This window comes from Cygnus olor, chromosome 4 (genome assembly GCF_009769625.2).
Source record: "Cygnus olor isolate bCygOlo1 chromosome 4, bCygOlo1.pri.v2, whole genome shotgun sequence".
In the NCBI taxonomy this organism is placed as follows: domain Eukaryota; kingdom Metazoa; phylum Chordata; class Aves; order Anseriformes; family Anatidae; genus Cygnus; species Cygnus olor.
The window spans coordinates 44,075,195-44,089,141 of NC_049172.1; the positions used below are offsets into that span (position 1 = coordinate 44,075,195).

General features: G+C 42.6%; 1 long non-coding RNA gene across 1 annotated transcript; it reads right to left on the minus strand.

Moving 5' to 3' along the window:
• Window positions 1-10,083: 10,083 nt before the first annotated feature.
• Window positions 10,084-13,838, minus strand: LOC121069210. The gene is made up of 2 exons (XR_005819339.1): window positions 13,624-13,838; window positions 10,084-10,607 (listed from the first exon to the last, which is right to left on the minus strand). It is a non-coding gene; the product is annotated as an uncharacterized LOC121069210 (long non-coding RNA).
• Window positions 13,839-13,947: the final 109 nt, after the last annotated feature.

The window sequence follows — 13,947 nt, forward strand, 5'->3', positions numbered from 1 at the left end:
ATGAAACATCAAACATCTTCACTGTTCAAATGGATTTCCATTTCTGGGTATGAATTTTAGGGCACAGCTGTGGAGGCAATGCCTTCCCATCCGCTGGTGTGGTCACAGGGCAGAAACGTGAATGGCGGTTCAGCTCCTCTGTTGTATCTGATCGCCTGTCTTTCCAAATGAAGGTTGATGCTGCTGGTAGCCCCGTGTCCTTTTGCTTAGAGCGGAGGAAAGGCCACCTCTTGTGTAAAGAGTGCCTGTCCCACCTTCCAGAGCTCTTCTTAGAAGTTTCTACTGCCCCAGTGTCCAACTTCACAATGAAAGACCCGTACCATTTTGTTTAATCAATGAAGAGCCAATGGCTTTAAAAGATTTGTCAGATGACTCCTCTTGGGATGATGTAGACAAATAAACTGTGGGGTGAGAGAAACACAAGATACAATCATAAGTAGTAAATTATTCCTGAGTTTGCAAAGCGACAAAAGTGACCTGTACTGCATACAGCTGGGTATGCTCTCCTAGGAGGAGGCTACATCTCCTTTTAATAGTGTTTTGGTTACGTGGCTAATGGTTCAAAAAAAAAGCAATTTGGATTATCTAAGTGACTTTTGTAGCTGCTAATGTGAGACAAGTAGTTATTAGAAAGAGCATGATGGATGTGAACTTAAAACCAGACCTGGAAACTGTACACACTTGCTGCTCTTTCTCCTGTATGTGATTAGCAGCAGAGATTTTCAGCAGTGCCAGGAGAGGAGGTGGAAAGGAGTCAGAGAATTGTATTTCTAAAGGTCGGCAGAGCCTGCGAGCTGCACTGTAACTGGTTGTGTGTGTGTGCCTTGTTAATATTTATGCTGCATTAAGGAGACGTTGAGGCAACTCTTTGTCTTAACTAATGGCAATGAAGCATTCAGAGGTACCCATTCTTTTGCAAAAGATCAGCTGTCTTTGCTAGAACAGGTTTTACTGGTGCCTTGATTGATTGCTGAAGGCAAATTTAGCTATTCTGCTAAGCTTTGCTAAGCACATACTTTTCCTCTTTGTTTTTTTCTTTCTTTGGGGTGACTGATGTACTCAAGTCAATCCTTTCCACATGATACAATCGCCATGATACAATTGCCACGTTAACACGGGACATGGGATGAAAACTCAATATTTTCCTGCCAAAACTGAGAAATGCCTCCCAAAGCCCAGCTCAGACTTGCTGCCTTGCTCTTCAGCTCCAGACCCTCCGAGAGGAATCGGCCTCCTTCTGCCTCAACGCCCTCGTGTCTGGCAGGGGGACCCCAAGCCAGCGCACAAGATGCTGCCTGGCAGGGAGACGTGAAGGGGCTTGTTAGGACATGGCCTGGCACTTCTTCGGGACTTCGGGGGCCTGCCCAGAGGTTTTCTGCCCAGCTGTGGGCACAGCTCAGCACCCTGCTGCCTCTCAGTGAGGTGCCCTCTTGCTCTCTCTTTGCTCCCTAGTTTGAGAGTAAGTCTTGACGGTCTTTTCATAATCCCCCAATGAAATGATCTCGCCAAGAGTGATTTATGGTAATTTGTCTGTAGCTGAAAGACTAGGTAATTTGTCTGTAGCTGACTTTGTAACTGACTTCCTAAGGTCTGCGTTAGCTGTCCTGTCTGCGTCTATTGCCCTGGCCAAATGTGAAATCGCTGAAAACTCTTCAGCTCTCAGAGCACTGGATATTTAGCAGAAGAATTAGAGGTCCTCAATAAATTATTGCCCAAAGAGTAAGCATGGAGAAAAGATGATTTATCAGTGATCTACACCTGTCCTATATTCAGATAATTCATTCCAACTCAGCTGAATTCAATCACCTCGCACAAGGCTAAAGCTGGGAGGGAAAGGTGCTGCCTCTGATCTGTGTGCGTGCTGCTGAGGGTGGTGGTTGGCTAAACCTCACCACCCCAATCCCTCAGGTGGGAAACTGAGGCATAACCTGCCTCTGAGCATGCGGAAAGTCAGGGTTATTAGTAGGGCTACAGCGTGACCTTGTGGTAGGGGCCACCCACTGTGGGCTCAAAGTTTGTGATTTGGCCGTCAGGTCTGGAAGGCATAGTGTTTTCTTCCTGCGTCCTGTTGCTGCTTGAATGCCAGGTGAAACTGCGTAGGGGGTAAGGAGTGCTCACCCCAACACAGGTTTGTTTTGCCACGTGGGTGGCTGGTTACTGGGAGAGGAGTCGAGGAGACTCTGCTTGATGAGCCTTAGCTCATGGTGGTAGCACTAAATCCCTAAATAAATTCATTTTTGACCTCCCCTTTTCGCTGCCAGCTCTGTAATAATGTCAGGCTCCAGGGAAAACCTGACAGCTACGATGCTTTAGAAGGTAAAGGCTTCAAGCATAAGCAAATACCCATGTCAGAGGCAGAGCCACCTGATGTGAGAAGACATGTAACAACCTAATCTGCTTGCTTGTCTTAGCCTGCAGCTCTGCAAAATGAAGTATTGCTTGGGAGCTTCTGTAGGAAATATTTCAGCTTTTAAAATAAACAAATAATTCTGTAACTGCAATGTTAATTTAAGGAGAAATTACATTCAAATTAGTCTTTTTTTTTTTTTTCTAAAATCTGGTATCTTCAATTTAGCCCAGTTCTTCGAGCATATTCTGTGCATGGTCTGGTTTCTCACTGACCATTTGAAAGCCGTTTTGCTTGATGCCTTTATGAAATATTAATTTAAAAAGCTTTGCTTGACTGAAATCTGCCTCGACTATGCAGACACGGACTACTTGAAATGCCAGGGGGTACTGAAACTGTATCTATTGCTAGTGAGGTGGAAGAAACCAAATGCTTTTATGAACTATGATGGATTCAGTTGCAATCTATACTGGAGTAACCAGCCTTATCTACAGGCTTTACTGTTTTCTACTTATTTGTTCATCATTTTCCACGCTACTGTAGGATTTGCTAGTGTGTAGCTTCTCTGGCATGAAATCCAATTCCTCAGTGTGTATCACATGAGCCAAACTTACGTGCAAAGTCTTGCCTAGGACTGTTGACAAATAATCCAAAAGCTCAGGACTTTTTTTTTTCTTCTCTCTCTATTTACTCTACTGCATTTTTTTTTCCCCCTCTATTTACTCTACTTCATTTGGATCAGGCCCACTTCCAGCTCAGAAGCCAGCTTTCCTGATTCAAATGCAAGCTCTTGGCATGAGATGATCTATCAGAGCATTTGACTTAGTGATTACTGTCAGGAACCTGCTCGGTTGCATACTGAAAAGGTAGCGGGGGACCTGCTGCCAGGGGGCTCCTGAAATAAGGTTTTACCATGTGTCAGGATTTTGGAGGACTCATGTATCATCCCTGTCATTCCTCTGCTTCATCGCAGACTTTATACCTGCTCAGGGGAGAGCTCAGACCCTCTCCTCTGCAGTTTCAATCCCAGGGCATTGCCACTAGATGTCCCATTTTCTACATGGTCAATGCTGCTTTAAAAATCACTGGTGTTATTTTGTTTGGAGTATGGGAAGGGGTGTCAGTATATCAGCATTTACATTTTTCATATTTTCGCTTCCTCTTTGATGATTACTGTAGGTATTTTTGAACAAAAGCGTTGCTAAGAGTGGTTTAATGTTGTTTAACTACACTTCCTACAGGGGCCGGGACTGGGAACGTGGGTCTGACACAAACTGCCGGCATCCTTCTGTCACTGTATTCAGCAGGGTGACTCGTGATAACTTGTTCTGGAATTACTGTATAGCAGTGCTGCTGTGCTGGGATATACATTTGAATGAAATCCTCGTACAAAAACCAAACTCCTGGCTCTGCAGCTACAACCAATGGCAGGTGGTATTCAGCATAAACTAAACTTTGTGGGTTCCTTTGAATTTAAAGCAAAAACCAAAGCAATCATTTTGAGGCAAAGCTATGCGTAAATTCTGCTGTGAGCTGCACTGTGTGTGGGTCTGAGCAGGGGGTGGGTCTGAGTCTCCATGCAGAGGTATGGGAATTGGGCTGCAAAATATAACCAGTGCACACCCCGATGGTGACATTCACTGCTTCCCCAGCGCAGATTACACGCACTAGGGCTCCAAAACCAGGTGGACACAGCCAATATGGATTCTGGCCTCTGGATCCCAAAGGTCTGCTTCATGGTTTTCTTGCCATCACCCCTGGAAGTTTGCCCTGAGCCCCCCTGCAGTGTGCACGGGAGCTCTCTGCGGCTGTGACCCACAGAGCTGCGATGGAGTGCTTGCCATTGATGGCTGCGCAGATATCTGCATGTCTGCTGGCTTCCTCCTGCGGTGAGAGGCACAGCGGCCGCTCTCCCTTTCCGGGACGTACCCTGCTGTGCTCACCCTCTCTTATATCCTGCCTCTTAAAGCAGCAGTTCAGAAAGGTGAAGGAGTGCTTGCAAGTGGGAAAGGGAAGTCCTAATTAGCCATAAATATCTATTTATTTTGGCTGAAGGAAAAAAGGTAATTTATGGTTGCAGCTGTCTTCAGCAAGTAATATCATACCAGGAAGCAAAAGAGTTTGGTATTAAATGAGTAAAATACATCTGTTCCTGTTCAGTAGTCTGGATGCAAAGTTTAGATGTGCTGGTTCACCCAGTCCCATTGCACAAATGTGAAATCACCACCTTTTCCCAAGGCAAACAGTGTAACTTTCCCAGGTATATAGATGCTATAATGTCTCACTAGAGAAAATCAGGGACACTGCCATTCAGGTTCATTTAATTACTGCAGTCATTTCTGATAATATCTAATATGCATCTCTAGCTGTATGCAGGCTCTCCTTAATGCCTAATTCTAGATAGTGCTCAGCACTTACAGCTCCTGCTGGTATTAGTTTTATTAGACAGTTGGCAGGGTTGTGCCCTAATGCTTTTTTTTTTTTTTGATGAAGTTTTTGCTACTGTCAGTTTTCTTATGAACTAAGTTTTGACTTTTTTCATGGCAACTGTCTGAGGGCCTGACCTTTGTTTATTTTTACTAATAACTCACTCCTTAGGTAGTGCCTTGAAGCCAGTGACATAAGTGACACTTCAGTGGCACGTATCATTGTGTTGAGCATTTTATAAAATGAATTCAGATGATTCTTCATTAACAGCTGCCCCTGACTTCTCACTGACACCTCATAGATGAAGTTTCTGCAAAACACATGGAACAACAGCAAATGCGTTTCAAAAGGCCTATTTGGTGTTTGAAGGACAAAACTGGGACCTGTTACACTGCCTGCTACGTACATGTGGAAGAGAAAGTTCTTGCTCCTGAAGATGTTGGTATGAAAAGCAGAAATAAAAGGGTTAAAACTAGGATAAAATGTACAGAGGAATGCTTTATATATGTTCCTAATGACAGGAGATAACTGAAGTGTACAGGCAGGAATGAGAGAGCTAGTGAAATTACAGAAGGAATAAAAAGGTGGGATTGTCACAATTTATCACCAGACTGCCTGGGGTTAGCTTTGATAGCTGTTCTTCCCCTTGGCTGTTTAGCAAATGAGAGCTAGAAAATGACTGTTAGAGCAGCAAACTTCTAATTCTGTCTTGAGCAGAGGTTGACGACCTTCCTGGAAGAGCAGACAGTGGACCAAATAAACATCAGGGACAGCCAGGATACCAGCACACAGTTTGTATGCTGTATGACTGCTCCGTGGGAAAATGTCTCATGCTTCTGCAAGTCTGCTGTTGGACAGCCTGATGCTGCAGATCCTGCCTCTGTCAGTGGGCTGGAGGGCTTTAAAAGGGTTGGAGGGATCAGAAATTCCTCCCTTTTTCCCCGGTTTTTCTCTGGTCGCACCAGTGCAGAGCTGAGAGGTGTGCAGTTTATGTAGGAGCAAGATCTGACATGTATCAGTCCTGGAAGAAGAGACTTGAAGCCTTTATGGTAGCCTAGTAATGGATCTTGAAAAGGACTCTTACTTCATTCCTCGACTCTGGAAAAAAAAAAATTACAAAAAGCTGTCAATAAGATCAAGGAAAATCAGATTTTCCCTTAATTGCTGTTATGTGAATAATAGCTACATATCAGTTCTTACAGCAGGGTGGGGAGAACTGCTTTGAAATGACCAGAATTGCAGCTTGCATCAGGATGCAACTTATTACTATGTTCCCATCTCTATTTTACTTAAAGCTTTGCTGTGATTATTGCTACTGGGAGTTGGTGGTGTGCTACTGTAATTAGCTTATGCTTGAAAATGCAAATGAAGATGAAAACGCTACCAAAAGCCTCCAAGATGCAGAGGCAATGAGGGTTTTTAGAGCAATATTACCACAGGCATTACTCCCAAACCAGTATTTTATTTTCAGGCAAACAAGTAGTTTAGGAAGAACAAAAATATTCTGTCTTACAGTCAGCTGTTAAAAACACAATGGGGTTAAGAAGTTTAAACTGCTGCCTCTGTTGACTACACATAGAATTTACCAGAAGTCCATTGCATTTGCCAACTTGCTTTGATAAAACTTGGGCCCCTTGAATCCCTGAACCATATTATCACCTGGAAATCTCACTTTCCATTAAAATGAACAAAGCCCCCAAATACCCAGCAGTTTTGGCTATGGATTTGCGGCGTGATCCAGGTAGCTATGAAAGAAGCACATATCACATCACTAGAAACCCAGTGCTGGTTTTGGACTGCAGGGTCAATGATCCGTGGAGGAAAAATCCTTGTGCCTGGCAACGGTCAAGCTGGCAACAGGAGAATGCTAAGAAGTGCTGTGTGAAAGTCTTTTAAATTCCTCTTGAGGAGAGCCTTGGCTTTTGTCTACGGCAGGCCCTTCAACCCTGTATGAGAGTAAGCAAGAGAAGGTTTATGGACTCTCATCCTGTACAAGGCTACACCTAAATCCTCACATTTGTGTGCCTTTGTCCATGCATAAACCTTTGAAAGCCTTGCTCGTCTTTTAAAGTTCCAAAATTGAGTAAAAAGGGTGGTTTTAATATAGAGTGTCTGTGAGCACAGTGGTGATGACTTATCAAGAGCAATTGAGAGATAACATCTATGTGCTGACAGTTTAGGTAGATTTATCCTAGTTCAGATGTCAAAACATATGCAGGAAAAGGACTTTGGAGGTCTCGAGTTAATTGCTGGAGTTGTTCCTTCTGTTTGCGGGAGCTGGGGGATTTATAAGAACTTCTGGAAAGAAAGAAGTAAATTAAGATCAAGGGAAATGATGTAAGCTCTTTAAGACACTAGTGCCTCCTGATAAAACCGTGGGGTTATTTAGGTGGTGGTGTTGATTGCACACAGACTGAAAATGAAGCACTCTATTATATGGGTTTCTGATGAATGGTGGCTTGGAATATTGAGATCAACATGTTTTAGAAATGTAATGAAAGGCTGAAGAGAAAACAAGCCAATGTAGGCTTTGTTTGGTTTTGCCTCCAGATTTATTTCCTCATAATTAAAGTAAAATGTTCGTGGGCCTGATTCTGCTCTTACTTATGGGAGTCAGTTTGTGCTGTTTCAGGTGAGAACGGCCATGCAGAGATGGGAGCGTGCTTCTTCTCCTGACACCTTCAGAATAATTTATGGCTTCTTTTTCTTTGCTAGTGAATATGTAAACCAAGGAGGCAGCTTTCAGTGGCAGAGGCCCTTCAGCAGTGTAAAGAAAGAAAGAACAGATCAGTGCAAGTCAGTAGCTCGTGACTTGAAACCTGGCTTCAGTTACCAGTAACCGGCTGTCACCTTGGTGAAACCACTGAGCGTGAGCTTACCTTTATTCTCCATTTGAAAATGAGAATAGCAGTGCTGCTGTATCTCAAGACTTTCATGGGGATGCTAGGTAGGTCCCTAGACAAAAACGAGGTCTCATTACGGGACCTCACCTAGAACTGTTTGTGGAAAAAAAAATGCAAAAGGCAAATTTACTTAGTGATGTTATGCCAGTTCATTTCAGCTAAATTGACTCTTATTTCTCTCTTCCATAGAGAGAGAGACATGCACTCAAGGCTGATTTTTTTCTTCTCTCATTTTTTTTTTCAAATTTCCATTAAGCTAAACCTCCACCAAACAGAACTGAATGTTTTTCTCTCTGCTTCTCTTTCCTAAGTATAATTAATGGCCTAATTGGTTAAGGGAAATAGGTTTCTGATCTTGCACTGGTTAATCCTGATATTTACTTAGTGCTATCTCAAAGGTTTGTAGTTACTTTTAAATTCTTTACACAGTGCTAGAACTTCCTCCTTGGGAACAAAAGCAGTGTTCTGCTATTATTGATGGGATGTCCCCTCATACACGCTTTGTGTGTGTGTGTATGTCACAAAGTTATCTGCTCCTGATAAAAACTGCAGTGCAGATCAGCCAGAAATCCAGAAATATAACCAAAGCGCCTGCCTCCTTTTGTCTCTGTTCGCCCTGGATGAGTCAGTCCACATTCCTAGCCATCAGGGATGGAAATTCTGTTTCTTGGGGAGAATTAGGCAGCCTGGACAGCAAGCCTTGCTTTAGCATGGTGCTGCAGGGCTGTCCCGGTAATGAAGGCAAGCTTCCAGGACAAGTGTTGGAGTCTGGCTCAAGTGATTTAACTGTTTGAATTCAGATTATTGCATTGATGACATCCTTGTGACATATCTTTCTATAAAGACAATTTCAAAGAAAGCTGTACCTCCCCGGACTAAAAGAAAATGAAACATTTTTCCAGTAAGGTGAATTTAGCTGGCTGCTGCTATAACTGGTATGAACGCTCCTAGCTCCTATTAACCTTTTCACATTGTACTGGTGTCCCAGGAGAAATCAAGAACCTGACAGAGCACTGCTCCATAATGAGCTGTGGATCAGAAGTAATGAATCACTTACAGGAAGGTGTCTTTGCTGGAATATAAACCAATATTTAGTCTTGAAAGCAAGTCTCAAAGTGCTTTGAAAAAAAAATTCATCTTCCCCTATTTTGTACTCTTAGGCTGTCCTTCAGCAGCCCCTTGATGCCAGCACATGCAGCATGAAATAATTTATAAACTTTCTGTCAGTAATAAAATCTGAACCTTTTCTCCCTGCCTATAAACAATGTAACCCCTCTGCCCTCTCCCTTATTTTAATAGTGTTACTGTTCACTCTTTGCCTTGTACCTTCCACCCGAGGTGCTTGAGCACAGTGTAAAGCTCTCTCCATTTGTGCCAGCAGTTGAACTGTTTGCTGGGCTCATGTAAGCATTGGGGGAAATGAGGCTTTGAGAAATTGCAGTCCTACAGCATTCAGTCTGGAACAGAATTTCTTCTCTGTTAGTATCAATCAAAGGATGAACATGAAATTGCACTTTTCCCCCTACCTCACCTTTGCTTCTGAGTCGTGGTTCATCAAGCTTTTTTTACTGTTTCACTTCCAAAGAGATATTAAAATGTGAAAAGCATCTAAGATTGATCTTCAGTTATAACTTCATAATGAAACTGTAACTACAAGCATTAAAGTCTGCTCCATGAAGTTTCCCAAGCCTGAAAATCTTCTTCGGTAAGCCTATTGCCCTTCAGTCCTTCTACAATGGGCTTTTCAAATATTTTGCAGAGGCATTTTTTTTCTTGAGAGAACATTTTATCTGGGACTCTAACTGTCCTTGGCCTTCCTGTATCATGTGTAAATGGCTCTTATGTGATTATTGTGCTCTGACTGTGAGGTTAACTGAAGGGCCTTTTCCTTTTTAGCAGCCATCTGATACAGAGCAAAGCAGACTTGCCTATGTTGTGTCATATAACACCTCAGAAATATTGTTGGGAGCAAAATGATGCTTTGGGGCAGGAGATGACACACAGTGGAAGACTGCTCTAATACTGCAAACTATCCATCCCTTTATTTATTTAAAAACAAACAGACTTGAAACTATTGCTCTTGCTGCAATCCAGCAGCATGCTCTTGACAGTAAGAGGTCATGCTTTTGAAATGAACTGCTTTTGTCCTGAGTTTTCATCCTCTTATACTTTTACCTTGTTTCTGGAGAAAAAAAATCATGCAGATGCAGCCTAGCACTACAACCCATCTTTGAAAACTCTTTCCAGTCCCCTTTTAGAAACCCCATGCCAAGTTAATTATTTGACATACCTGGTGGGTGTTACATGCAATCACTGTTTCCCTTTTACAACTATAACCACTCTGTTGTGTCACTGTGGCATAACGGCAATTTTAGACTTTATACAGTGGTCAGCACCCAGGGAAAATTTGCTTGCTTATTTATTATGAACAAATATACCTAGACTACTTGCACATCCAAATTTCATACAGAAGCAAAAAGGTTTACTGAGCTCATGCTTCTTTGGGTAGTGTGTACATACTATTTTTGTCCTACATAATTTGCAGTCCTGCCTGCAGGCCAAGGAGTATAGGTCATACTGAGTTTTTAGCTTTATTTAAGAGAAAAAAAATAAGCAGAGCAAAAACTTTGGAGAACAGAAGGTGGCTTTTGAAGCCTGAAAGCCTTTCGAAGCCAGAACACAATAATTTCCTCAGAGTCCTGTTGTTGCCCGTTGAGACTGAAGCTCTTTCAGCTACCTGTCCTGAAGCAGAGCTCTTCTTTGAGAAGCAACAGAACCCATCCTCTTCTAGTAGAGAAGTGTTTCACACGTGAAGATGGGCCCTGGGTTAGTCTTCTGTCCTCCTCTCCCACCACCTCCTCTGCAGGATGATGCCGTGAATAACCACAAAGTAGGATTTCAGACTTACCGTGTGTTCCACGGGTCCTCACCTCAGGGGAACAGAAATACTCAGTGAGCAAGCCTTGATCTAGATTAATCATCTAATTCTGTTGTTATTGTGCTGTTTTGCATTAACGTGTAGCTTTTAAAGACCTTTTTCAAGAGCTTAGGTCCGGGGGCGGTAGGCTCTGACACAGCAGCCAGTGTCTCCAAAGCACGAAGCTGAGCTCAGAATGCATCCCCAGACTGACACAATCCCACCCTTGTCTCCCGAGGAAGTGCAAGGTACCTAATGTAATCTGTGCTCCTGAGCTTACTTTGGTTTTCTGCCTGCTCAACACTTGGTTGCCCAACCAAAACAGTCTCAGCTTCAGTGCGGTATTTCAGCATGTTTTTTCGCTTTGAGAGCATGATTTTGAGACCAGCCTCAGAATTTCCCACTCTGTGGGCAAGGCCTGGGCTTGGAAGCAGGGCTCTGCTGGTTCCCAGTCACTGTGTGTGTTAGAGCTAAATAAATCATTAAGGCATTGCTACTCTGATTGTCACCATATTTCATTGGTTTTTATTATTCCAGGTGTTTGCAACCCTGGGCTAAGGAAATATTGGCATGTGCCAGCAGCACCAGCACTGGGAAGCGGACTGTTACAGCCTGGTACGATCCTGCTTGTATGAAAATCTGAAGGACAGGGAAGGGCTTGGGTGGGTGAAAAACTGTTTTCACATAATGTTTTTTTTTTTTTTTTTTTCCTTGTGTGAAAATTAGGCTTTATTGAAAACGAAACAAACAACCCCCTAAATCTAAAAGGTTATTTCTTATTTTTAGGTGAACACTATTTCATACTAGAGCAGCGGTCAGGTTAAATACATGCCCATGGTGTCCATGAAGGTCCTGTATCTGATGTCAGGGGTCACCATCTGTAACTCTTCGAGCCCAACTTAATTTCTTTTTTTTCCCACTGAAGGCAGTTAAGGCAATTCCCTTCCAGTTATGCACTCGTGTCTTCTTCAGGTTGATTCTGGTTTTGCTGGTACAGCTATTCTCACCTCTTCTCCTTGCATTCAAATCAATGCAAAGGCTAAAGTTCTGTGGTCACTAGATTTTTTCAGAAATCTGCTTTTGGCAAATGGACCGACAAATTTTAATAATCTAATTTCAGCCCCCTCTAGGCCTCCTCACTCCATGAAGTTGTGCAAATATTTACTTGCTTAATCAAATATTGGTGACATTTTAGTTTGGCTAGATGTTCTACTCCTAACTTCATCTGTTGGCAACGAGACCACTGTTTTCTGCTCACTTTAACCTTTTCCGTTGCTACAGTTGCAGTTCATCTTGCAGCAGGTATTTCAGACCTCATCCAGAGAGGGAAAATAAATGCTCTGTTCGCACATCCAAGGTTCTTTTCCCTGTTCTTTGTGGATTTGAAATCAAGAGGTTACCTTTGGCTGAATGTTACCTCATGTTTGGCTGGGGGTAAGACTACACACAGGGTGAAATAACAAGCTACTGTGTGTAATCTGCTCAAAGGTAGAAGATATGAAAACTATTTCAAACACCTTGAAATGAAAGAAGGTAAACTTCCTCCACAATAAATGAGAAGCAAAGTGTACACACACTTACCTCAAGGGAAAAAAAAAAAAGTAATAGCCTCCCAAATCCACAACCTCCAACACGATATTTAAGGAGGAAAGTGGAATTAAATACATCTCTTACTATTTGATACTATTTGATACTTTTCTTAAATTTGGGAGTTGCTTGAAATCAGTAAAATATTAAATAACACACAGGAAACAGAAGTCATATGATCCAGAAAAATCCACCCTCGTAGCTCAGAAGGTACGAGAAGAGCTGAGGAGAAAGCAAGCTTTTTTTCTTCCTTTTTAATATGCTATTACACACATCAACATTTTGCAATGCTTTGTTTAATCTAGCAGAAATTTTGTGTCATGCTGCCTAGTTTAAACTATGCCTGGAGTTACAGAAAGCCAAGAATTCAAAGCTTGTATTGCAGCTCTGCGGGAGCCAGGAGGGGCTTGCTGCAGCGGAGGGGAGGGAAGGAGAGCGAGGACTGTTGTTTCTCCCAGGTGGTGCAGTCACATTCGAGGTGGTCAGATGCTAACTGCTAAATAACTTGCTAGACCAATATGTGTATATTTTTCTATTTTTTTTTCAAGAGCTTGTTTTATTGTTTGTGAAGCTTCATAGATACATTTATATCATTAAAGGCAATATCCCTATCTTTGTGTGTTTGCTGTAGTAGAGAGATTCTACAAACCTATTTCAAAGTGAAGAGGATTACAGCTCTGTTAATTTCTAGATATGTCGATAATTGTTCACACGATACTGATAGAGCCTTTCTAACTTTCTCATTACCCAACAACTGCTCCTTATCACACATCTGAGTCACCAACGAAATTTGAATTCCATTTGGCTGTGCTCACACCTGGGGCTTTTGGTACTCTGTGTACACGCCTCAGTCTAATCGATACAATTGTGGAGTGTGTTAAAGAGGGCAGTTTTATGTTGTTTTGTGGGTGCACTTTCTAGATGGCAAAGCTTGAAATGTGATCCCACCGTGACCCGCATCTGCTCTGGATATAATGTGTAAGAAGAAAAGGGCTTTTACTCTTGCAGAAAGGGATGTGTGTGTGTGTGAGCTAGGCTGTGCTTAAACTAAAAGCAACCAGTCTGAACTTTAACCACTATTTTTGAAACCATTTCATAACTCACTGTTTCCTTAAAAACCTTGATCCTACATTAATTCATGTGTGCACTTCTAGACGCATACTACAAGGAACTCGCTATTCCCTTCGTTTGTCTGTCATCTCATCTAGATTGCCACTTCCCATGGATTAGAAGCAAATGAGATTTTAGTAAGAACATCAGGCCATTTTATCAAATCTTTTGGCTCTTGGTCCTGCAAATAAAGCCAGCTGGGTGGATCTCCTGTTTTTCCTGAGCTGTATGCACTCTTCTGGGACAACAAGAAACGATGGGCAAAAGATTGAAGTTTACATCATGATCTGCAATTCTGTCAGTATTTTCAGAGCAAAAAAACCACCACTCACTCTAAGACAAAAGTGACCACTGCATGTTAAAAACCTCACGTAATGAGGTTGTGCCTTATTTTGGCAGAAACACTGAATTCCATTTGTGTTGTAGTCTCTTTTCCTCCTTTCATCTAACGCGCAGCTGGATTGCATTAGCATGGGTGAGGGAGCAAGCTTTCAGCACCAGACGAAAACGCTTATGGAACCGCCGTGCACGCTGCTTCCCCCGTCTGTCCCCTCCCGGCTCTATGTCCTCTGCTCCCGCTCCCCTGAGGCGGTCCCTCTGTAAAAGTAAAAACTGGAGAGGTAAAACCCATCATCGCGCTCTGGCACTATAACCCC